We start from the raw sequence: 22,056 nt of genomic DNA on the forward strand, positions 1-22,056 counted from the left end.
GGGGCCTCTGAGATTCCCAGCACACCTTGAGGAGCAAGGAAATAGCAGGAGGTTACCAGTGTCCCTGGGTGGGCTCGAACCACCATCCTCTCAGTTAACAGCCGAACGCGCTGACCCATTGCGCCACAGAGACACCTAGAGACCTGTCTGCTGTTACCAAGGCTGTGCAGCCTGCAGATCTCCTGCCCACGCTAGAGCTTGCAAAGCGCTAGTCCGGAGAGGACCGATGTCACTGTGGCACCAATGGCTCCACCGTGCCAGGCCCAAGCTCAGATGGGCCCATAACACTCGCTTCCTCCCCTCTCGCAGCGCTACCGAAGTGGTCCTGGTCCCACAGTGGAGGGGGGCCATGTGAGCTTGTTGCAGAGCTGCTGCTCAGGGATGGGAACTTCCTGGTACCCCAGCCTCCAAAATCATCCAGGCTGCACTTTCTGCATGACTACATGCCAGCTGAGGGGTGCATGGGAATTGGTGGCCTCTGCTGCAGGTGATGGGCATCTCAGGCACTTAAAGCCATGGCCTAGAGGAGGGAAACGCTTAACTGCAGAGTCTGCAGCTGCCTAGGGCCAGTGCTGAGGATTTAGAGGCCCTAGTGCCGCCGTTGCAAGGTTCAAGCATGCTCAGCCTTCGAGTTGCCACCCCTCCCTTGACTAGTAGCTGCGGCTATCTCAGGCTGGCCTCTGACAATTGGCCTCATGGCTATAGTCAGAGAAGCTGCAGGTGGCTCTGTGACTACTGGGGGCCATAAAACTAGAGCAGATAAAGAAAGTGGAATTAACCTCAAGGAACGGAGGTCACCCATAGGAAAGGAATGTTAAGGGGCCCAGGGAATGAGAAAGCAGGTGAGGCTTGCAGTGGGAGAATAGCCCCAGCTGGTTGGGGAGCATCTCCAAAGTGGAAAGGAAACAAGCATGGGGAGAGGTGGTGGTGACCAGGCAGTAGACTAGCATGTAGGTGGGAGCAGAGGGAGAAAGGCTGGTGTCTTCAGATTCCCAAGGGCTAAGTCTTCACTTTGGGGAAATGGTGTTTGCAAGGGGCTTGCTCGAATAGCAGGATGGGTGCTGGGGAAGGGATTTGTCAGAACTGAGCAGGTATCTGCTGGATTTGGATCTTTGAGCTGAGAGTGGGAGCACACACAGTGACTGGTGACATGGGGTGGCACTGGAGACGTGGCTATAGAAGGTCTGAATGAGGAAGGAGACAAATCTGTGGGGAGCTTCCCTGATCACTCTGAAAGTTCTGCTCACTGTGGACACTGGTAAACCCACATGGGTAGAGCTCAGTGAGAAGAACTGGGGGCTGAGGGAGCTGTGTATGGCAATGCAGCTAGTCATGTAGAGGTGTGTGATCAAAATGAAAAATGTCTCTGAGATTCAGGACCGGGGACACTAGGGCACCAATGGCCCTGCCACACCAGGCCCATGCTCGGAGCCCACAGTGACGACATAGGGGCCCACAAATATGTTTGGCACCAGGGCCCACAAAAGGTTAATCTGCCCCTAAATCCAGATGCTGGGGGCTGTGGGCGCAGACCCAGCAGAGTGGCGCAGCGGCAGCGTGCTGGGCCCATAACCCAGAGGTCGGTGGATCGAAACCATCCTCTGCTAGGGATGCACTTGTTTCTTTTTGCTCTGGGCCTTCAAGTGAGTCGGCGACCAGCAGAGCGCCAAGAGCCTAGGCCATGAGGCCGGAGGTGGCTGAGGCGGGGGCCTGCCAGGGAGCTCCCTGGCACCTCTGGCTGTCTGGGCTGAAGGCAAGAGGCCTGCATGTGGTGAGGGCTACTGTCCCGGCCTGAGACAGCCGTGCTTCCTCGTCCCCTTCTCCCACCCGCACCGGCAGGCGGCTGCTGCAGGAGAACACGAGGGAGGCTCTCGGGACACTGGGCAGCTCTGGGCAGCTCTGTGTGGCTGTCTAGGGAAAGAGCCAAGGCTCCCGACTAGACCTGCCGTTGACTCATGGGGCTCTGCACTCCGTCAGCTGGGGCGGGCCAGGCTGCAGCCGGGACTCAGGCTGGGGCAGCATGGCCGTGCTTCCCTGACGAGGCATGAGGCTGCCCAAGAGCTTTGCGCAGGCAACAGGGAAGTGGGGGGAAGGCTTCTTCGAGCTAGCATGTCTCATCCGTTTCTCCCTTGCTGCTTGGGTGGGAAGGAAGTGAATTGTTCCCGGCTGAAGGTTTTGCACTTGGCCTTGAGGATTAAGCCCGAGCCCCCGGCATGGCTGCTGGGAGATGGGATTCCGGATCGCATCCAGCGCACTCTGAGGGACACCATCTGAAACCACTGAGGCCAAGAGGGATGGTTTTGAGGCGGCAAAAAAGAGCCTTTGAGGATCCCAGCAGATCTTGAGGAGCGAGGAAGTAGCCCAGGCTTATCGTCCTCCCAGGGTGGGCTCCAACCACCATCCTTTCGGTTAACAGCCGAACGCGCTGACCCCTTGCACCACAGAGACACCTAGAGACTGATGTGCTGTTACCAAAGCTGCTGCCTAACAGCCTGCGCGTGTGGGCAGAGTGTCGGGGAGTGAGGGAGTGAGGGGTGCAGGCTCTGGGAGGGAGTTTGGTGCAGGAGGGGGCTCCAGGCTGGGGCAGAGTGTTGGTGTTGGGGACACTGGGCATGGCCACTCGGTAACTCGAGGGGATGGAAGACCACGAGTGTCGATGAAGCCCCCTCGCACTAGGCCCAAGTGTCCTTGGCCCCCCGCCTGGAGGCACTCGCAGTAGTTATGCTGAGGATCTGCAACAATATGTTGCAGAGTCAGACTGCCTGAAACTAAACAAGGCCAAACAGGGCACATATGCAAGAACAATGCTGAATAAAGCAGCTTTATGTATGGTTTAACAGATGGTACAGAGAACAAGGGAACTAGCTGGTAACTGGATTGGCTGGCTATATGGATACTTAGGGCAGCTTGCTATTGGATAAGTATGCTGAAGAAAGGATGTATAAAAGCCTGTGTAACTTCCTGCTCTGTGTGCAGGATGTGAGATTCTATTCTCCCTGTACCTTCTTTGAAGCTTCAAATAAATTTTTCTGCCTCTCCATCCCGTTGTGATTATTGGGTGACGCACGCCAGGCAACGAACCCCTGCTGTTGCTTGCCTCTGGCACTGGGTGCCGGCAACAGCTTTTGGCATCCCTGAGTGGGCAACGAGGCTGCTATTTAGCCTTGCCCGGAACCTTCCTGGAGAGCGAGGATTGCGGCGAGAACCGACGCCCAGCGCGCACCGGTGAGTTCATCGGGGGCCTCGGAGGAGACGCGATTTGATCGACTCCGGAGGGCACAATGGTGCAACACACTCATATAGTGGAGAAGCAGCTGTGGGCGACGGTGAGGATCCAGTCCCTTAGACATAGGGGAGTAGCAGCTGCGGGCGACGGTGAGGAACCGGTCCCTTGGATAAGGTAGGAACCTTTTGAGATCCGGATTGTATGCTCTTTTGGAACCTGGGGATGCCCAGAGTTACCCTGTAGGTATGGGACAGGGACAGAGCTCTGGAGTTAGGGCACAGTGTATGCCCCTAGAGTGCATTCTAGCAAACTGGAAGGTATTTGGTGCGGATCCTATGACTAAGAGTCAGTTAAAACAATTCTGTACAGTTGACTGGCCTCAATATCAACTAGAGGACCAGGAGTGGTGGCCACTAGGAGGGTCAATTAATTACAACACGATCCTCCAGTTACTCCTGTTCTGTCAGAGAACAAGGAAGTGGAATGAACATATGTATGCACATTTGTTTTTGGCTTTATGTGCTCGACCAGATATTTTACAGCACTGTAATCTGACTCCGACTGGTTCGGTAGCAGCTAATGTTAGTCCCCAGACCCCCAACCCCATTGTAATGGCAGAGCTGGTGTCCCCTTCGGCCCCTACACCCACACATTGTAAGTCCCCAATGGTTGGCCTATACCCCTTAATCACCAAAATTAAAGTCACCCGGTCTGGATCGGATAGGTGTCTGGCCACGACTATGCAGGTTTATACTCATGTGCCCTTTAACTCTGGGGATTTGGCTGCTTACAAAGCATAGGGAGTAGAGTTTTCCACCAACCCAAGCAGGTTTATTTCAGTTTTTGGGGGATATCTTAGCAGCCACAAGCCAGACTGCGACGATTGTAACATGCTCCTGTGAATCCTATTGTCTGAGGTTTACAGAAAACAAGTTATGTCCAAGGCAAGGGAGGAGGCGCAGAAACGGTACGACCGGGATCGTATTAATGTCCCTGACCCGGATGCACAAGTCCCCCGAGCAGACCCCAAGTGGGATCCAAATGATCCTGGGGATATGACCCGCCTTACCTCCTAGTCAGCGCAGGAGTGGGGCCTCGGGGAGAAGGGGTGATGCAGGTGCGTGGCCTCAAGAAGAAGGGATGGCGCTACTGTTCGGGCTCTGGTGGCCGCTAATTTTAGGGAGCCTGCACCGCTCTTAGTGGGACCGCAAGACATCCCAGAGGAGAGAGGGTGGCCAGCAGAGCAGTGACAGGGTGGAACAGCAAATGACTGACAATGTGGGCAGACAGGGGAGGGAGAAAGGGGCTTTCCCCCCAGGAGGTGAGAGGTGATCACTGGGTTTTCATTGGCCCAGGACAGCAGCTGGGAGTGAGGTGCAGTGAAGGGAGGGGCACTTCCAAAGAGCTTTTGGTCTCTGGATTTCAGAGCCCGAGGCAAAAGGACACCGCCCGGCGTACTGTGGGCGGGTGTTTTGCTCATAGTGTCATCTTATGAATCCTGATTGTGGTGTTTTCCAAAGTTAAGACAAGGTGATTTTCCTCCTTTTTATTAAAGTTTCTTTTCTCCACTCAGTGCTGGTGAGTGAGGAAAGTATTGCCTCTTAGAGGCAGCCAGTGGCCCTGGTTAGTTTCCCCAGATTACTGGGTGGGGGCTTAAGCGGATTGTGTGCTGTACTGTTGAAGAGGAGCCCCAAGCACCCGAACAGGGAATTGTAACTTCAGCCTTCATATTAAGAGCCAGATGAGGGAAGAGCATCTTCGCAAGCAGGCTGGCTAACCTAGTGAGGAGGGCTTTAAACTAGGTTCACCAGGGGAAGGAGACCAAAGCCCTGAGGTAAGTGGGGAAGTGGGATACCGGGAGGAAGCATAAGCAGGAGCGTGCGAGAGGGGAGGGCTCCTGCCTAATACTGAGAAAGAGGGACAATCAGCGAGTTATCTCAAGTGCCTATACACAAAAGCAAGAAGCCTGGGAAAGAAGCAGGGAGAACTGGAAGTCCTGGCACCATCAAGGAATTAGGATGTGATTGGAATAACAGAGACTTGGTGGGATAACTCACATGACTGGAGTACTGTCATGGATGGATATAAACGGTTCAGGAAGGACAGGCAGGGCAGAAAAGGTGGGGGAGTTGCACTGTATGTACGGGAGCAGTATGACTGCTCAGAGCTCAAGTATGAAACTGCAGAAAAACCTGAGAGTCTCTGGATTAAGCTTAGAAGTGTGAGCAACAAGGGTGATGTGGTGGTGGGAGTCTGCTATAGACCACCGGACCAGGGGGATGAGGTGGACGAGGCTTTCGTCCGGAAACTAATGGAAGGTACTAGATCGCAGGCCCTGGTTCTCATGGGAGACTCCAACCACCCTGATATCTGCTGGGAGAGCAATGCAGCGGTGCACAGACAATCCAGGAAGTTTTTGGAGAGTGTAGGGGACAATTTCCTGGTGCAAGTGTTGGAGGAACCAACTAGGGGCAGAGCTCTTCTTGACCTGCTGCTCACAAAGCGGGAAGAATTAGTAGGGGAAGCAAAAGTGGATGGGAACCTGGGAGGCAGTGACCATGAGATGGTCGAGTTCAGGATCCTGACACAGGGAAGAAAGGAGAGAAGCAGAATACGGACCCTGGACTTCAGAAAAGCAGACTTTGACTCCCTCAGGGAACTGATGGGCAGGATCCCCTGGGAGAATAACATGAGGGGGAAAGGAGTCCAGGAGAGCTAGCTGTATTTTAAAGAATCCTTATTGAGGTTACAGGGACAAACCATCCCGATGTGCAGAAAGAATAGTAAGTATGGCAGGCGACCAGCTTGGCTTAACAGTGAAATCCTTGCTGATCTTAAACTCAAAAAAGAAGCTTATAAGAAGTGAAAGATTGGACAAATGACCAGAGAAGAGTATAAAGGTATTGCTCGGGTATGCAGGAATGAAATCGGGAAGGCCAAATCACACATGGAGGTGCAGCTAGCAAGAGATGTTAAGCGTAACAAGAAGGGTTTCTTCAGGTATGTTAGCAACAAGAAGAAAGTCAAGGAAAGTGTGGGCTCCTTCCTGAATGAGAGAGGCAACCTAGTGACAGAGGATGTGGAAAAAGCTAATGTACTCAATGCTTTTTTTGCCTCTGTCTTCACGAACAAGGTCAGCTCCCAGACTACTGCACTGGGCAGCACAGCATGGAGAGGAGGTGACCAGACCCCTGTGAAGACAGACGTGGTTCGGGACTATTTAGAAAAGCTGGATGAGCACAAGTCCATGGGGCCGGATGCGCTGCATCTGAGAGTGCTAAAGGAGTTGGCAGATGTGATTGCAGAGTCATTGGCCATTATCTTTGAAAACTCGTGGTGATCGGGGGAAGTCCCAGACAACTAGAAAAAGGTGAATGTAGTGCCCATCTTTAAAAAAGGGAAGAAGGAGGATCCTGGGAACTACAGGCCAATCAGCCTCACCTCAGTTCCCGGAAAAATCATGGAGCAGGTCCTCAAGGAATCAATTCTGAAGCACTTAGAGAAGAGGAAAGTGATCAGGAACAGTCAGCATGGATTCACAAAGGGCAAGTCATGCCTGACTAATCTAATTGCCTTCTATGATGAGATAACTGGTTCTGTGGATGAGGGGAAAGCAGTGGACGTGTTGTTCCTTGACTTTGGCAAAGCTTTTGACATGGTCTCCCACAGTATTCTTGCCAGCAAGTGAAAGAAGTATGGGCTGGATGAATGGACGATAAGGTGGATAGAAAGTTGGCTAGATTGTCGGGTAGTGATCAACGGCTCCATGTCTAGTTGGCAGCCGGTATCAAGTGGAGTGCCCCAAGGGTCGGTCCTGGGGCCAGTTTTGTTCAATATCTTCATAAATGATCTGGAGGATGGTGTGGATTGCACCTTCAGCAAGTTTGCAGATGACACTAAACTGGGAGGAGAGGTAGATACGCTGGAGAGTAGGGGTAGGATACAGAGGGACCTAGACAAATTGGAGGATTGGGCCAAAAGAAATCTGATGAGGTTCAATAAGGACAAGTGCAGAGTCCCGCACTTAGGACGGAAGAATCCCATGCACTGCTACAGACTAGGGACCGAATGGCTCAGCAGCAGTTCTGCAGAAAAGGACCGAGGGGTTACAGTGGACAAGAACTGGATATGAGTCAGCAGTGTGCCCTTGTTGCCAAGAAGGCCAATGGCATTTTGGGCTGTATAAATAGGGGCATAGCGAGCAGATCGAGGGACGTGATCGTCCCCCTCTATTCGACATTGGTGAGGCCTCATCTGGAGTACTGTGTCCAGTTTTGGGCCCCACACTACAAGAAGGATGTGGATTTACTTGGGGATTGGTCCTGCTTTGAGAAGGGCGTTGGACTAGATGACCTCCTGAGGTCCCTTCCAACCCGGATATTCTGTGATTCTATGATTCTATGTGCAGCCAGCTGAACTAGCCAGGCTGCCTAAGTGTATTCACCCGTCTACCGCAAGAGCAAGCCCTGGGTGCTTCTCAGAAGCTGGGGAAAAGCCTCTTGGGGAAATATCTCCTGCGCCACCACCAAAAGGACCCCTTGAGTGGGAACAGTCAGAGGCCTCACTGCTGGGCTGGCTGTGGTTTCCTATCACCTTGTGATGCTGGCCGCAGAGAGAATGCTGGTCTGTGGGTGGCCTTCAGTGTGGGATCGGCATGCCAGGGAGCAGGGAGCAGGCTGTCTGTCTGTCTCTGTGGCTGTCTGCTGGCCACACATAGGCATGTTCCTCCTCTCCTCTTGCCCCACCCACAGTTGCTCTGTGCCTTTTAACCCTTCCCTTGGAGCTGTCAGCACCAGCCGCCTCTGCTCTAGGTGCCCAGAGGAGGAGACGTGCGCTGGGCTCCAGCCTGGGACACTTCCTCCTTCCTGCCTAGCCCTGACTATGAAGCCTGTCCCTGGCACTTCTTTATTCAAGCACCATGTGGGCAAGAGGAAGAGGTTGGCAACTGCAGATACAAGGACCCAACTTGTGTGCATCAGGTGAAGCAGCGAGAAACACAACGTTCAGGTGTCTCTAGCCAGACTGTTAAGTTCCAGGGCCCCAACCTATTGTGGCCAGACCATTAAACCAGCTGGACCAAAGACCTATCTCCAGTGGGCATCAGTCGCCCAGGAAGAGGGAAAAAATTCACTCTGGTTCACCCAGAGACACAGAAACCAAGCACCCTAAACTATAAGGCTTTGCAGCAAACCAACATAGCCCCAGGAGGTCCCACTGGGATTTGAACTCAGATCGCAGGATTCAGAGTTCTGCGTGCTGACCATTACACCATGGGACCTGCTGGCATTTCCATTTCTGGACCCCTGTGACTCTCAGCTGGCTGGCTAGCACTCTGCACTTATTGCTTCCCTCCGGCTGCTTCCTCTTGCAGCACTCTCTCTCCTCCATCAACTGTAGCCCTGCACTACCGGATCTGCGGGTCCTGCCCTGAGTCCCTGCATCCCCCTGCTTTGCCTCCATTCCCTGCAGGCCGCAAAAATGTTCGGAGAGGCCGCCCCTCCCCTCACTTGGTGATCCTGCTCAAATCGTCCAGCTGCAGCCTCATCTCCTGGAACTCGGCCAGCTGTCACTTGATCCAATTGTACAGCAGCCCACAGCCTCCCCCTGGGTCTGCCTCACCTGGTTATTCCTTACAGGCTGACCTGACCCCCCTTCCAGCCCCAGATTCGCCCACTAATCATCCTACTGGCACGCAGAGCCAGGACATGGAGGTGCTGGAGGAGGGAGGTGTGACTCTAGGGTGGGGTTCTTCTCTAAAGATGGCTGGTAGAAAGGTGGTGCTCAGCTCTGTCAGTGACCGGCCCCGTTGCCTCGTGCCAGGGGATGCAGACAGTTATGTAAAGTGCATAAAGGGAGTATTTGGTTCCAAGTGAATGTGAGGAATGTGCAATTATGAGAGGGAATTTCCATCCCTCCTTCACTTATGCAGCAGGGCCCCAGTGGCCTAATGGATAAGGCATTGGCTTCCTAAGCCAGAGATTGTGGGTCCAAGTCCCATCTGGGGTGAAAAGCTGCTTTCTTCTTCTATATTGCAAGGAAAACTTGGTCTTATTTTCACCAAGGAAGCTGGGAGATGTTGGAACACAAAGTACTGGATCTTGGGAACAATCCCCCACAAATATCATCTTCCACTCGACAAACGCTTTCTAAACCCATCAGTATCAAACAGTTAATACTAGTGTTTGTCTGAGAACAGAGTGAAGGGGAGTGTTTACTCCAACGTGTCAATGAACGAAACAGATGGAAAGAGGAAGGCCGTTCTGAAAGAGAATGGATTTGTCTGGAGACAAAGCAGAGCCTGAGGATGAGCAATGGTGTGAAAAGAAGAGGTTCAAATGTGTGTTAGATGTTAGTTAGGTTGGTCTGGCAAATTTAAAGAAAATACCAATGCCCTTAGCATGATGCGGACACTGGCTGTTTCTGACCTTTTACTGAGAGTTCATTGAGAAATATTTTCCTTAATTATGTTATGGAATAAAGGGTGTCTTGCCCTTCGAGACAACATGGCCACATGGCATGGGCCAATGCGCACCTTCCAGTCAACTGCTAGAGAAGACAACAGCAACACAGGCAGGGATGGCAGCAGGGCAGGCTGCAGCTCCAGGAAGATGGTGGTACCAGGTCTCATCAATGGGGAGGTGGCCACCCCAGCGTGCACAAGGCTGAGCCAGCAAGTGTGGTGTGTGCTGCAGCGTGCTGCTACTCACTTTTGCAACCGTGTTGCCCTGAGGACACTCATGTATCTGGGTAGTATCAGATCTCTGGACGGGCTCACAGAGCAGCTCAGCCTCGCTTGGCAGAGAGTGGCCAGACCCCAGGAAGAGGAGGGCATGCACTCAGGCCCTGTAAGGGGGTTCTCTCACCAGGGTGGCGCCTCCCGCTGTTTGTCTCAGGGATTAGCTCACTCAGCCGGAGTTCCCACTCCTGGTGGTGCTTGTCCTTCGTTCTCGCCGCTTGCAGACCCACCTCAGTCCAAGTACAGCGGCATCCTCTTTATGACTCGGCCATGCGGCCGTGCCGGGATCTGTGCTCCTTCCTTCCAGGGTGATGGGGCAGGGGGTGGGTATCTCCAAATCCAGCCATGTCCCCAGTGGTGAGTGGCAGGGAACCAGGCCCACAGTACTCTGGGTTCCAGCCCAGGGATCCTGTAGAAACAGCTTCTGCTTCCATTCCTTAACTGCCTCCACCAGTGCTGCTTCAATTCCCGGGGCTGCTCTCCCGCAGTCCCAGCACGTTGTTCGCCCTCTTCTCAGGGTCTCAAGCCTGCAAGTCTCAGCAACCAGCCAGGAGCTCTCTCTAGCTTCCCCTGGTCCCTGCTAGCAGCTGCCCTGCCAGAGGTGCTGTGACCCTATGCCCCATATTCTTCAGAGAAAAAAGAAAAGGAGTACTTATGGCACCTTAGAGACTAACCAATTTATTTGAGCATGAGCTTTCGTGAGCTACAGCTCACTTCATCGGATGCATCCGATGAAGTGAGCTGTAGCTCACGAAAGCTCATGCTCAAATAAATTGGTTAGTCTCTAAGGTGCCACAAGTCCTCCTTTTCTTTTTGCGAATACAGACTAACACGGCTGTTATTCTGAATTCTTCAGAGAGATATTGTTATGATATACATATGGCATTACTAACATGTGTTTTATGCAAGATGGGTCATGTGAGATATCACTGGAAAGGTTAGACTGTTCTTGAACTCAAGGTTTAGGCGCACTAAGTCCAGAGTCAACATGGCTGTCCTTGGGTTCAGGATTGTGTGGTCTAACGGCTTGAGTCAATATGGCACCGTGAACTACAGGGATGAATGACCGATTGGCCAGTGTCAATATGGCCACCCTTTGGTTCAGGGTTGCAAGGCCTAATTGCCAGATCCAGGGGCCACTTTGGAAAGGCCCAGCTAACTCCACCGGGTCCCAGCCCAAGGCCCTCTCAAGTTAAGTGCATTTGCCACCCAGCCAACCGAGATCCTACTGCAACATCCTGACCTTACACGGCTACGAGATACCACTCACTCCGCCTCCCTGGGCCACTTTCTACCTTCTTTCCTGAAGCTGTCATCCAAATATCATCGGGATCTCTGGGTTCCCTGGCACTGGCAGCTCCGTGGAACTTTGTACATTGAACAAACAATTTTTTAGTGTAGACAAGACCTCAATGTGCCTCGTTTTTTTAATCATTCCTCAGAGATCAGGTTTTTTTAAACCTTGTATCATTTTTGTTGCCTTGCTATGTCTGAAAGGAGACTAGCTCGAAATCTGGGCTTTTCAATCTTTTCCAAGATGTCTTTATTAATGATGAATAAAACTAATTCTGTAATAAGTGAGTCCCTTACAATTATTATATGTCGCAGTCCTGAGCATATAATACTCAATGGATTGACTCAGTTCCAGGGTGAGGGGAGGACCTGTAGCTCTGGATCTCTGCAGGAGGATCTGGACTGGACTCTGATGTTATTTTTAATGACAGTTATTACAGTGGTGCCTAGAGATCAACCCAGCATGCAGTGCCACTGTGCCAGGGGCTGTACAAACACTGTAGCACACAGTCCCTGCCCCAAAGAGCTGTCAGTCTCCATAGAGAAGCCAGCCCCAGGGTCTATAATAGAAATCTCCAGTAGAATACAGACAATAGCCAGGGCCCCAGCTCAGAAGCTGAGTGCCCCCCCGGACCCTCTGGCAAGGGGCATGCAGAGTGCGAGTGCACACTGGGTGTCAAGGGGAAATGGTGGAAGATACAAGACAGCGGAGGGAATTCACATCTGCAGAGCTAGCTGGCAGACCCAGCCAGCACTTCACCGTTCCCCATCCCAACCAGGGAACAATTCCTCTGGGTGGAAAACCTCACAACCCCTACTGCGGCAGCTAGCAAAATGATTCACGGCATGGTTTGGCTTCAGTGGATGTTGGCAGCAGAACCAAAGCTCATTAACACTATCTGTGAACTTGTATCTCTAAAGCTTTACAAAATCACCAGGACTTTCTAGTAAAATATTGTCATTTTCCTTTGTGATGAGCATGTCAATGGCAGAGGACAGCCTGGAGAGCTTCTGAAATCTAACCCGTTAGAAGAGCTGGCGTGCTCAGTGCTCACCCCAAGCATTCAGGCGTGTGGAGTGGGACACCGGCGTGTGCTATGATAAGTGCACTAGTCATTACTGCTCCAGGTGCCCATATTTACAATTTCTATAGATTCCAACGTTCAGACAATGCTCTGTTCTAACAGCGTCTCATGCCTGTTTAAAGAACAGAAAGGTTCTATCCTGAGAGTCCCTGGCAAAACTAGTGTGTCCTCATGAACACTGACTCCTCCTGCGAAACGACCCACACACCCACTGCCCTCGGGCAATGGTCCAGGTAGAGTGTCTCTGAACATGCGAGTGACTGCAGACGCCGCATCTCTGGCACACCTGGGGCTGCCTGCAGTTAACAGGTATCTAATGGCACTTTCTCTTATGGCTGCTAAAGACACTCAAACACAAGACTGCTATGCTTAAAGTGTTGATGATCTAGGCTGAGATTTTCAAAGGCAATTTGTCTAAATGGATCCAAAGTCCCACTGGATGTGGACAGTGAACTCCCGGAGGCTCCTGCAGATTTCCTTACACCAGCACTCATTCACTTTTCTTCTATTTACATCGCCCATTCCCATGTGTTCCTGGGAGCCCCTGACAACCAGAATGGGACATCAGTGCATGGTTCGATTTCTAAACCAGTTGTGATTCCAACTCTCTAATACCGGGGCTACTCCAAAGTGGGCCAGTGCGATTCCCCTGCTATCCCTTGGCTCGGGTGTGGCAGGTCAGCCATGCTGGACTGTTTGGGGTTCCCTGCGTACATGAAAGGAGGAAAGCAGGCATTCTGTGCCACGTGTGATCAATCTCAGCTTTTATACCTGTCTCCTGTAGAAGCCAAATTCCATGGTAATGAGAGATATGCCAGGTGGTGGCAAAGATTTTTCTCATGCTTTACAACACCTGGCAACATGAAATATTTTGAATAATCTCCATCAGCTCTTGTTTCACATGTAGCCAGTGACAGGGGTTGGCCTAAGGCCCCGGGGGAAAGGGGGAGTTTATTTCCCTGTGTTGGGGTGGAATGAAACGACTAGACGCAGTCCCTCTCACCAGGGCTGAAGAGAGCAGTTCTGAGCAGGGGGCAGTGCAGCAAGTGACACCGAGGCCGACTGATTCCACGGCAGAATTTGGCAAACCACCCCCGAGTGCGGAAGCAGCTACAGAGCCAACAGGTTCAATAAGATGGAGGTTCGGGTCACCAAAAGCTCCCCTCTCTGCTGGGAGCTTTGGGTCCTGCCATCAGCTGGGGCACCAAGTCCCAGGGCCTCTGGCTCTTCACCAGAACTGAACTTGGAGGGTCACCCGTGGGGGTGAAAGAGACATTCAGTCCTTCGCCTGACACTGCTAAAATGTGGCCATCCGTGTGGGCACCTGTCTTCTTTTAAACGTGCATAAAACAGATTGAAAGCAGGGCTGGCGCCTTGTGCACCCGCTCGCAACTCAGGCTGAGTAGACGCTGCTCAGGCAGGTTGTAAGGAGCATCTGTGGATGGCACCTGCCAGGAAGCATATGCGTTAGTTGCACGGTCACACACTTTCCCATGGGATCCCGGCCTCATCCAGTGCACAGAATGGCTGTGCGGGGACAAATGGCTGTGCGGGGACAAATCAAGCTGTGGACTGAAGGAGGCTGTCGGCTGTAGGACCCCAGCCTCATGTGCTGCAGAAGTTGGAAAGTGCGCAGTGAGGAGGCAGAGAATTTCAGGAGGAGAAAGGCTGGTCCCATGGTTTAGACAGATGAATGCTGCCCAGGTAAACTGGATTTTGCCTCTGCCCCAGAGTTCTTGTGTTACGTTTGGCAAGTCATGTAAACCAAAATTTTGACAAGTGGCCACTGTGTTCATTTTCTGGATACCCAATTTCCTGCATTAGAAGGAGTTATGCAGCTGGAGGGAAAGCAGGACAAAGTGTAGCAGCTATACGGGCATCTATATGGGTAGAAATATTGGGGGGAAAGAATTAAATGTTTGATCAGGTAACATTATTGTATTAATATTTAGTTACCTCAGAACTAAAGTGTCTGGCAAAGTATTCACAATTTCCAAGCTGAAGTGGGGAAGGCTTCACAGCCCTCAAATGGCATCCCCCTAGTTATAAAAATGAAAGAAAGACATTGAAGCTGTATCTTAAAACGCATGGAGCATGAAAGAAATGGTGCCTCTGGACCCCACAGATCAGCAACTGAGAATTAGATGTGAGCAAACCAAAACTCACTCACTCAGATATCTATCTATCTATCTATCTATCTATCTATCTATCTATCTAACCTGATTGTTTTATGGCCATGTGCATTTATTTGTCTGTTTTAGGGCTGGTCTACACTTAAAATTCAGATTGACCTAGCTATGTCTTGTGGGGCGGGGCGGGGGGAATTCACCCACCCGAGCGCCGTAGCTAAGCCGACCTAGCCCCTGGTGTAGACATGGTGAGGGGTGACAGCAGAATTCTTCTATCAACCTAGCTACCGCCACTTGGAGAAGTGGATTCCCACCATCGCGGTAACCCCCATCTCTCAATGCAGGAAGTGTCTACACTCCAGCGCTACAGATGCTGCGATATGTCGCTGTGTTGTTGTCGCACCCATAGCATAGCCAGGCCCGTAGGATGTTGGTCTTTTTGAATAAATGATACCCCAAGAGGAGCCCCTGTCGCTTTGGAGTCACTGTTACTTTCCCGAGAGCAGGTTCTGTCCGTGATGTGACCCCCCAGCTAGGCACTGCCAATAGAAAGGCTTTTGAGTAGAACAGATGATCCCAGCTTTTTTGAAGTCTTCAAAGCCCACTGGGACAATCCTCTTCACTTCTCCAGTCATGATGCTGGGAGCCCCGGGGGCCTGCTTGTCCATCCACTTGCTGCACATAGGCAAAGAGGTCAGAAACTAAAAAAACCCAGCTGAGGAACCTTTCTGCCTGGTGTAGAGCCAGACTTCCAGGCTTGGGAGTTCTGCTTTGATTCCTTCATTTCAAACTCCAAATGCAGATTTGGTCACGCCGGGGGGAACTTGCAAAATACCATGTATGGAAAGAATCTCTTGTGAGTCCTACAAGGACAACAGCATGGTTCTTAGCCCCTTTTGCTGAGAGTCCCCGAAGTTACGCCGTGTGCTGTTGCAGCCCATTCTAGGGACCCCAGGGCACTGTTCAGTCTTACATACAACCATGTGCAACCATGAGCTGCCTGAACTCTCCAGCAGCCTGGGAGGCCTGTGCTACCTGCCCAGACCTGGCAGAATTGGCAGCAGAGAGGAACTGTTGTGGCCAGGCATGGAAAAGATGGTTTGTTTCCAACACGAGCATTGCAGCGCAGGGACTGACAGCAGCATGCTGCGCCTGCAAGGGGGTGTGGGGCGAGTGCTTTGAAGTCGGCTCATTATATATCCAGTTGCACGCACTAAATAAATTCTATCCAGTGCAGCTCAAGGAGCAGACCCTACCTAGGAGGCTGGCCAAAGCGTGCCGGGCAATATGCAGCTGGAGAACTTTTCTCTCCTAGAGACTCTGCCTCTCTTGTTACCTTCCTGCTCCAGGCCAACAGCACTCTTTATTCTGCACCAAGGCACCTCTATGCCATGGGTGGGAACAGGCCCAGAGCCGCCCCCTGCCCACTTTGCATTGCTCTAAAGAGAGGGGATTCCCACCTGGGGCCCTAGCAGCCAGTCCCCTTTGTGCGGAGCCTGGAACGAGGTCACTTGGGAGCGACTTTTGGTTGTCACACTGAACATTTTCATTGCAAACCCAAAAGGTTTTGGGTGGAAAGTTTTCAATTTGGGGTTTTCCATTTTTTCTGTAAAAACCGAACATTTGTGTGGAAAGCATTTAACGGAAAATGAACTTTTCCATCAAAAATAGCTTCTACAGAAAAATGTTGATGGGTCCGATTGACATGGGCTAAATCCACTTCCACTGCCCCAATCAATGGTGCGGCATGCGCCCTGCCGGGCCTGTCCCTCCAGCAGAGCTCACATGGGGAGGGGGAGGAATTGGGGGCCCCACCCCATCTCTGCCATAGCTGTATCTCCGGCTGAGGCCTCTGGGGATCCCGGCTTGTCGGGCTTCCAGCTGAACCCAAATAGGCAGCTGCCAGGCTGCTAGGCAGGCTCCCACTCTCGGCTCACCTCCGACTGCTCTAAGGACTGGAGCGCCAGAAGCAGGGGCTGCCCTGTGGGCTGCGGGCGGGTTTGGACGTGTGAGGGAGACATAGTGTGTGTGTCGGCTTCACTTGCATCACCAGCACCAGCCATTGTCTCCATTTCCAGCCTGGAGCCAAAGCCGGTTTTGCCAGGAAACCCCTGTTCAGAGCTGCAATGCTCCTTTGGGGAGGCTGGCCAGGCCGTCTCTCCCAGGAGTCCGTCGGTTAGTTCTCTCGGGCCCATGTGTGCGCCGTGCCCCCCGTGCACATAGGGTAACCCTACATGGGTTGGGACGCCCTTTGTCCCACTATCGGGACCGTCCGGACCGCAGTCATGGCGCCGTTGCTCACTGCTTCCTGGGGCAGCTCTCGGTGCCCACCCGCCGGCAGGAGTGCCGCGTGCTGCAGGGGCGGGGCATGCAGGGGCCGGGAGTGGGCAGAGAGCCCTCTGCCCCCCCACCCGACCCCACCTGACCTGACCCGTGACCCTTGGTGCCAGAGGGAACAGCCTGCCAGATGGTTCCCGGGACGGGAGCCGCCCCATGGTGTGCTCTGGCTCCAGTCGGGGCTGTGCACCTATGTCTGTCTCTGTCCCTCCCGATCCGGTCGCCCAATGTGTCCTGATATTTCACTCTTGTGAGCTGGTCACCCTAACTGTGCTTGCTGCATGTCTGCCGGGAGAGCTCAGGAGCGAAAGCTGGGGCTGCCGAGAGCTGAGTGCCCCCGTCCTGTGGAGAGGCTGGAAGGACGTGGCTGGGGGAGGCCAGAGGGATCCTCGCTGTGCTGCTACCAGGACAGTCAGATGGACCTTTTCCCTCTCTCTTCGGGGGGCAGAATGGATCCCTCTTCTCCAGCCAGCTGGGCTGCCGCCTTCCCCCTACCAAGCGTTCATCAGGGAAACCAACAACTTCTGCGTGACGACCAGTGCTTGGGGCATAGATACCAGATGTGGCAGCCGGATCCCACCCCAGGCCAGGATGTCTGTGTTAAAAGGCCCCATCATTGCAGTGGGCAGCATGCCAAGGGTATGAGTTGGCTCAGTCTGGTTACCTAATGGATCCGGCCACGGCACCCCCCATCCCAGGGCAGTCCCATCAGGGAGCCTGAGAACCAGGATTCCTGGCATGACCTTCCCCTCCTGCAACAAGAGGGGGTGGGGCAAGGGGGAGTCGGGGCACGGCCAGGGACAGAGGGGGGTCGAGCACCCACCGGCGCCAGCAGAAGTCGGCGCCTATGCCATCTTCAGGTGGGTTGGATCATCAGCCTTTCAGCTACCAGCCACAGTTGATAACCACAGACTCAGGTAACTGCCCACTTCCCAGGTTTGTTTCGGCAGCATCTACAGCAACTGGCAAGGGCAGGGGGGATGCACTGCTGGGGTTTTGAGTCCAGGCCTCGCCCACAGCATCAGTGTTCATGAGCCATGTCACTTCCCCCACTGACTTTCTCTCATTCACCTAGAAAGTGCCATACGAGGGTGATGGCAGTAAATTCTCAACTCTGAACTGCGGAGGTTGGCCCCTAGACTGGGATCAGGATGGGTCTGAAAAGAAAAAGCTCCAAGAGTATAAAAACAGCCAGTCTCCAGGGGCAGGTATGGTACAACTCCTTCACAGGGAGCCATTGGTGGGAGGGGGTTTCCCTTCCCCTGTCAAATGTCCTGAGAGGTATTTCAAGATGAAGACAACACCCTGGTTAGCAGTTGACTGGCATGTCCTGGGTTAAAGAAAGAAAGGGCCCTAGGGTTCATAGTCTGAAGTGTTTGTGTCACCAGCCCTGTCACCCTCTGACCCCGCTTCAGTTGGGAGCAGGTTTGTACGTTGCTGTGTGGAACACAGACCCATGGAGAGCAGTGGCAGCTGTTTCCATTGCAGAGAGCCTGGCCCTTAGGAGACGGGAAATGCAGCCTGGAGCCGAGGGGGAGGCAGCAGCTGCTGTTCCCACTCCTCGGGGACAGGCCTGTCAGCCAACAGCTAAGGGCGTCGGGTTCCTCCAGTGGGAGTGTGGAGCAGCCGTTCGCTTTCCTGTTCACACTCCTCTGCGGTATGATAATCGGGGAGGGGAGGCAGAAGCCCACTTCCCTCCCTAAATGACGTCCAGTCGTGGAAGCCAGGACAACAGGGTGGGGTGGCAAGTGGTGGCCAGACTCTCACCACCAGGGTCTAGTCTAGCTCAGGGTCAAGCTCAACTTCCTCCATGGGCGACTGGCCCCCAGTCTGCTTCGGCCACCAGGTCAACCTAAGAACTAAGGGAGGAATGGGGTGAGGAAGCAAGTCAAGCTGAGCAAGGCAGGCAAAAGCAAGTAATCCCCAGTCACTGCTCTGCTGGTGCCCCTCACTCCTGACCCGCAGCCCCTACTGTCCCAGCCTTGGGATCTCCAGTCACTGCTCTGCTGGTGCCCCTCACTCCCGACCCGCAGCCCCTGTTATCCCATCCCTGTCCCCTGCAGCTGTTCAATGCCTCTCCTTCCTTGTCTGGGCCGAATCCTTTCGTCTGGTACAGTCCTTGTTAGTTCCAGCAGGCATCTTAGGTGAATAGCAGGGGCTTTCTCATGACTGGGACCCCCCTTGTTCTGCTCCACCCCCTTTTATAGCTTTGGCCCAAGGCGGGACCCCTTTATCTCTCTGGATTCCGACCCCTCCTTCAAAATGGAAAATCACCAGGTTGAAGATGGATTCCAGTATCCTGTTACAGGGTCACATGTCCTGTGAGCCCCCTTGTCTCCACTCTTCCAGGGCTAGCCCGCACCAAGTGAACAGAGCCATTTACAACCAATTGTCCCAGTCAGTGGGAGCCATCAAGCTTCCAAACCATCATCAACGGCCCACACTTTCCATAATTACAACAGGACTTCAGAGTCATACTTCATATTTCTAGCTTCAGACACAAGAATGACACGTGTACAAGAATGGTACAGATAGGATGGCCACACTCAGGAGATGATGAGCCTTGTAATGAGACCTTACCAGAGACCCTTTTGCATAAAGCATAATCCAGTTACATCATATTCACACTTATAAGCATATTTCCATAAAACATATAGACTGCAGAGGTGTGGGGGGAGCCCAGGGCTGAGATAGCAGGTCATGCGGGTCAGGAGTGAGGGGCACCGGCAGAGCGGCGAGTGGGGAGCTCAGGGCTGGGACAGCAGGGGCTGTGGGTCGGGAGTGAGGGGCACTGGCAGAGCAGTAAGTGGGGAGCTCAGGGCTGGGATATCCGGGGGTGCGGGTCAGGACAGGCAGTTTTGCACAGAGTGTTCAGAGCTGCCCTGTATCTGCCCTTTCTCTGGACAATCCCTGCTCCCAGAATGCACCAGGCCCTGGTCTGAACTCTTCCCCTGCGGGCTGAGCTGGTTTTGTTCACTGTGATCCTGTTGGATGGGCGGGTGGGGGGGAAGTGACTGTCCCACCCCAGAGCCGACAGCCACCTGTCACCCATCACCCTCGGCCCCGGCTCCACCAGCCTGGTCAGATGGGTTCATCCTCCCTGTCTGAGGAAGAGAAACCAATGACTTGCCAAGGAGCTATGGGCATGTGTGTGTGTGTGTGTCTGTCCGTCTGTCCGTCCGTCCGCTATTTTAGGGTCTGATCCTACAAGCCTCCCACGTACCCAGTGCAGGATGGCTCCAGGCTCCTCACCCAGTCCAGTGTTGGTGTGTACAGCAGAGAACTGGAAGCAGCAAATCGGGGGGTCGTATAAAGAGACTAGAAATACAACAATTTACTTCTGAAAGGAGAAGAAAAGACAACATTACCGAGCTGTGTAATGGGCGACCTGACGCTCAGAGACTGCGAAGGGAAATCTCAGGGGCTCTGCTCACCTGGCCCAAGGGCTGTGTCCTCAAGACAGGTCTGTGGGAGAAGGGAAATCACCAGAGAGAGGAGTGGGGCCCAGTGTGGATTTTTGGGCTGTGGCAGGAAATTTAGGTCCTGAGACTGGAGCCATAAAGAGGGAGTGAGTGAAGGCTCCCCTCTGCTTTCAGGCTGAAGGAATCCTGGGTTGCTCAGTCTGTCCAGGGGGGGTCACATTGCTCACAGGCAAAGAGAGGAGGAGAACTGCCCCCAGAATGACACATGCAGATCCTGGAGAAAAAGAAAGAGAAAAGAGACCAGCAGCAGGTGAAGGCGGCTGAGTGGGGGATTCCCGTGTGTGTGTGACAGAGCACTTGGGAAGCTGTGTCCATTCAAACACACTGAGCTTTAATATGGAGGAAGGCCGGACTTCTGTGACTCGGTAAAGGATTTAGGTGTCATAATGGACATACAACTCAGCATGAAATTCCCGTGCGATGCTGTGGCCATCCTTGGATGCACAGACAGGAGAATAGTGACTAGAAATAGGGCACTAGAGATATCTCTGTATACCACCATGGTCAGACCAACACCGGACTCTTGCATACAGTTGTGTTGGCCGCATTTTAAGACAAAGAATGAAAAATTGGACAGGGGGCAACCCCCCCCCCCCAAAAAAAAAAAAAAAGGAGCTGAAAAGTTGCCTTTCAGTGCGAGACAAGAGCTGAATCTGTTCAGTTTCTCACAAAGAAGACCAAGAGGTCCCTTGATGACAGTGCGTAAATCCCCTCACAAAGAGAAACCTGGGTACGAAAGGGCTCTTTAACCGAGCACCGAAAGGCAGAACAAGAACCAATGGCTGAAGTTCATGCCAGAGAAACTAACATTAGAAATTTGGGACACATTTGAAATCAGGTGATTAAACATTGGAACAAGGTACCCAGGGCAATGATGGATTCTCCACTCCACGTGGAGGTGGCAGGAGGGGGCAGGGGGTGCTGAAGCAAGTGCTCTCAGGTGATATAGAAAATGATTTCTCTCCGGTGCTTGGCCGGTGGGCCTTGCTCACATGCTCAGGATCTCACTGATCTCCATTTTTGGGGGTTAGGAAGGAATTTCCCCCAGGTCAGATTGGCAGGGATGTTGGAGTTTTTGCCATCCTCTGTGGCATTGGGCACAAGTCACTTGCCTGGATCAGCTGGGTGTCATGTGTCTGGGGGTCACACTGGATTATTTTGTTGTCTTGACTGGCCTGAAAATCAAGACCTGGATGTTCTGGCTCCAGTGTTGCAGTGTCTGACCCGTGGTCACTCCAGCTCCCAGGTGCCTCTTCCCAGTCGAATCCCCAGCCAGTCTTCAGAGGACGGCAGCTGCTGCGCAAGGCAATCGGGGCTGGTGGGAGTGACTCTGGGGCAGTCACTAGCCACAGAAAACAGACCCTCTCCCAACACCCCTACTGCTGCCCCTCAGGTCTCTGGCCGTACAGGAGACGGGCCAGGCCCCCGTGGGAGGAATGAGGGGGATGGAAACCCCCAGGATGGGGAATTGTGTGTTTCAGCCATGTTGGCATGTGGGTCTCACTCAGACCCATGCACTGTACCCACACGCAGAGCCAGTTCATATTGTAAAACCCCACACCCACGAGGGATGTGTTCATCTCAGCACAAGTTCGGCTTTAACCCGTTAGAAATAACCTTGGAGTTATTGTGGGGTCTCAGGGCCAGAGGACACCAGACCCCTGAGCTGTCAGTGGAGAGCCAGGTGACCCGTCAGCAAGGCCTTGTGCATGCTGGCCCTGGTGGGGGAGGAGGGGAGGCAACCACACGGCTAAGGGAAAGGGGAAGG

General features: G+C 53.1%; 4 non-coding genes across 4 annotated transcripts; 2 read left to right on the plus strand and 2 right to left on the minus strand.

Annotated features, from left to right (window-relative positions):
• Positions 1 to 59: 59 nt before the first annotated feature.
• TRNAN-GUU (transfer RNA asparagine (anticodon GUU)) lies at positions 60 to 133 on the minus strand. The gene has a single exon. It is a non-coding gene; the product is annotated as a tRNA-Asn (tRNA).
• Positions 134 to 1,535: 1,402 nt separating this feature from the next.
• TRNAM-CAU (transfer RNA methionine (anticodon CAU)) lies at positions 1,536 to 1,607 on the plus strand. The gene has a single exon. It is a non-coding gene; the product is annotated as a tRNA-Met (tRNA).
• A 6,825-nt stretch (positions 1,608 to 8,432) lies between these two features.
• Positions 8,433 to 8,504, minus strand: TRNAQ-CUG (transfer RNA glutamine (anticodon CUG)). The gene has a single exon. It is a non-coding gene; the product is annotated as a tRNA-Gln (tRNA).
• A 655-nt stretch (positions 8,505 to 9,159) lies between these two features.
• TRNAR-CCU (transfer RNA arginine (anticodon CCU)) lies at positions 9,160 to 9,232 on the plus strand. The gene has a single exon. It is a non-coding gene; the product is annotated as a tRNA-Arg (tRNA).
• Positions 9,233 to 22,056: the final 12,824 nt, after the last annotated feature.

Source organism: Eretmochelys imbricata, chromosome 22 (assembly GCF_965152235.1).
Source record: "Eretmochelys imbricata isolate rEreImb1 chromosome 22, rEreImb1.hap1, whole genome shotgun sequence".
Lineage (NCBI taxonomy): Eukaryota > Metazoa > Chordata > Testudines > Cheloniidae > Eretmochelys > Eretmochelys imbricata.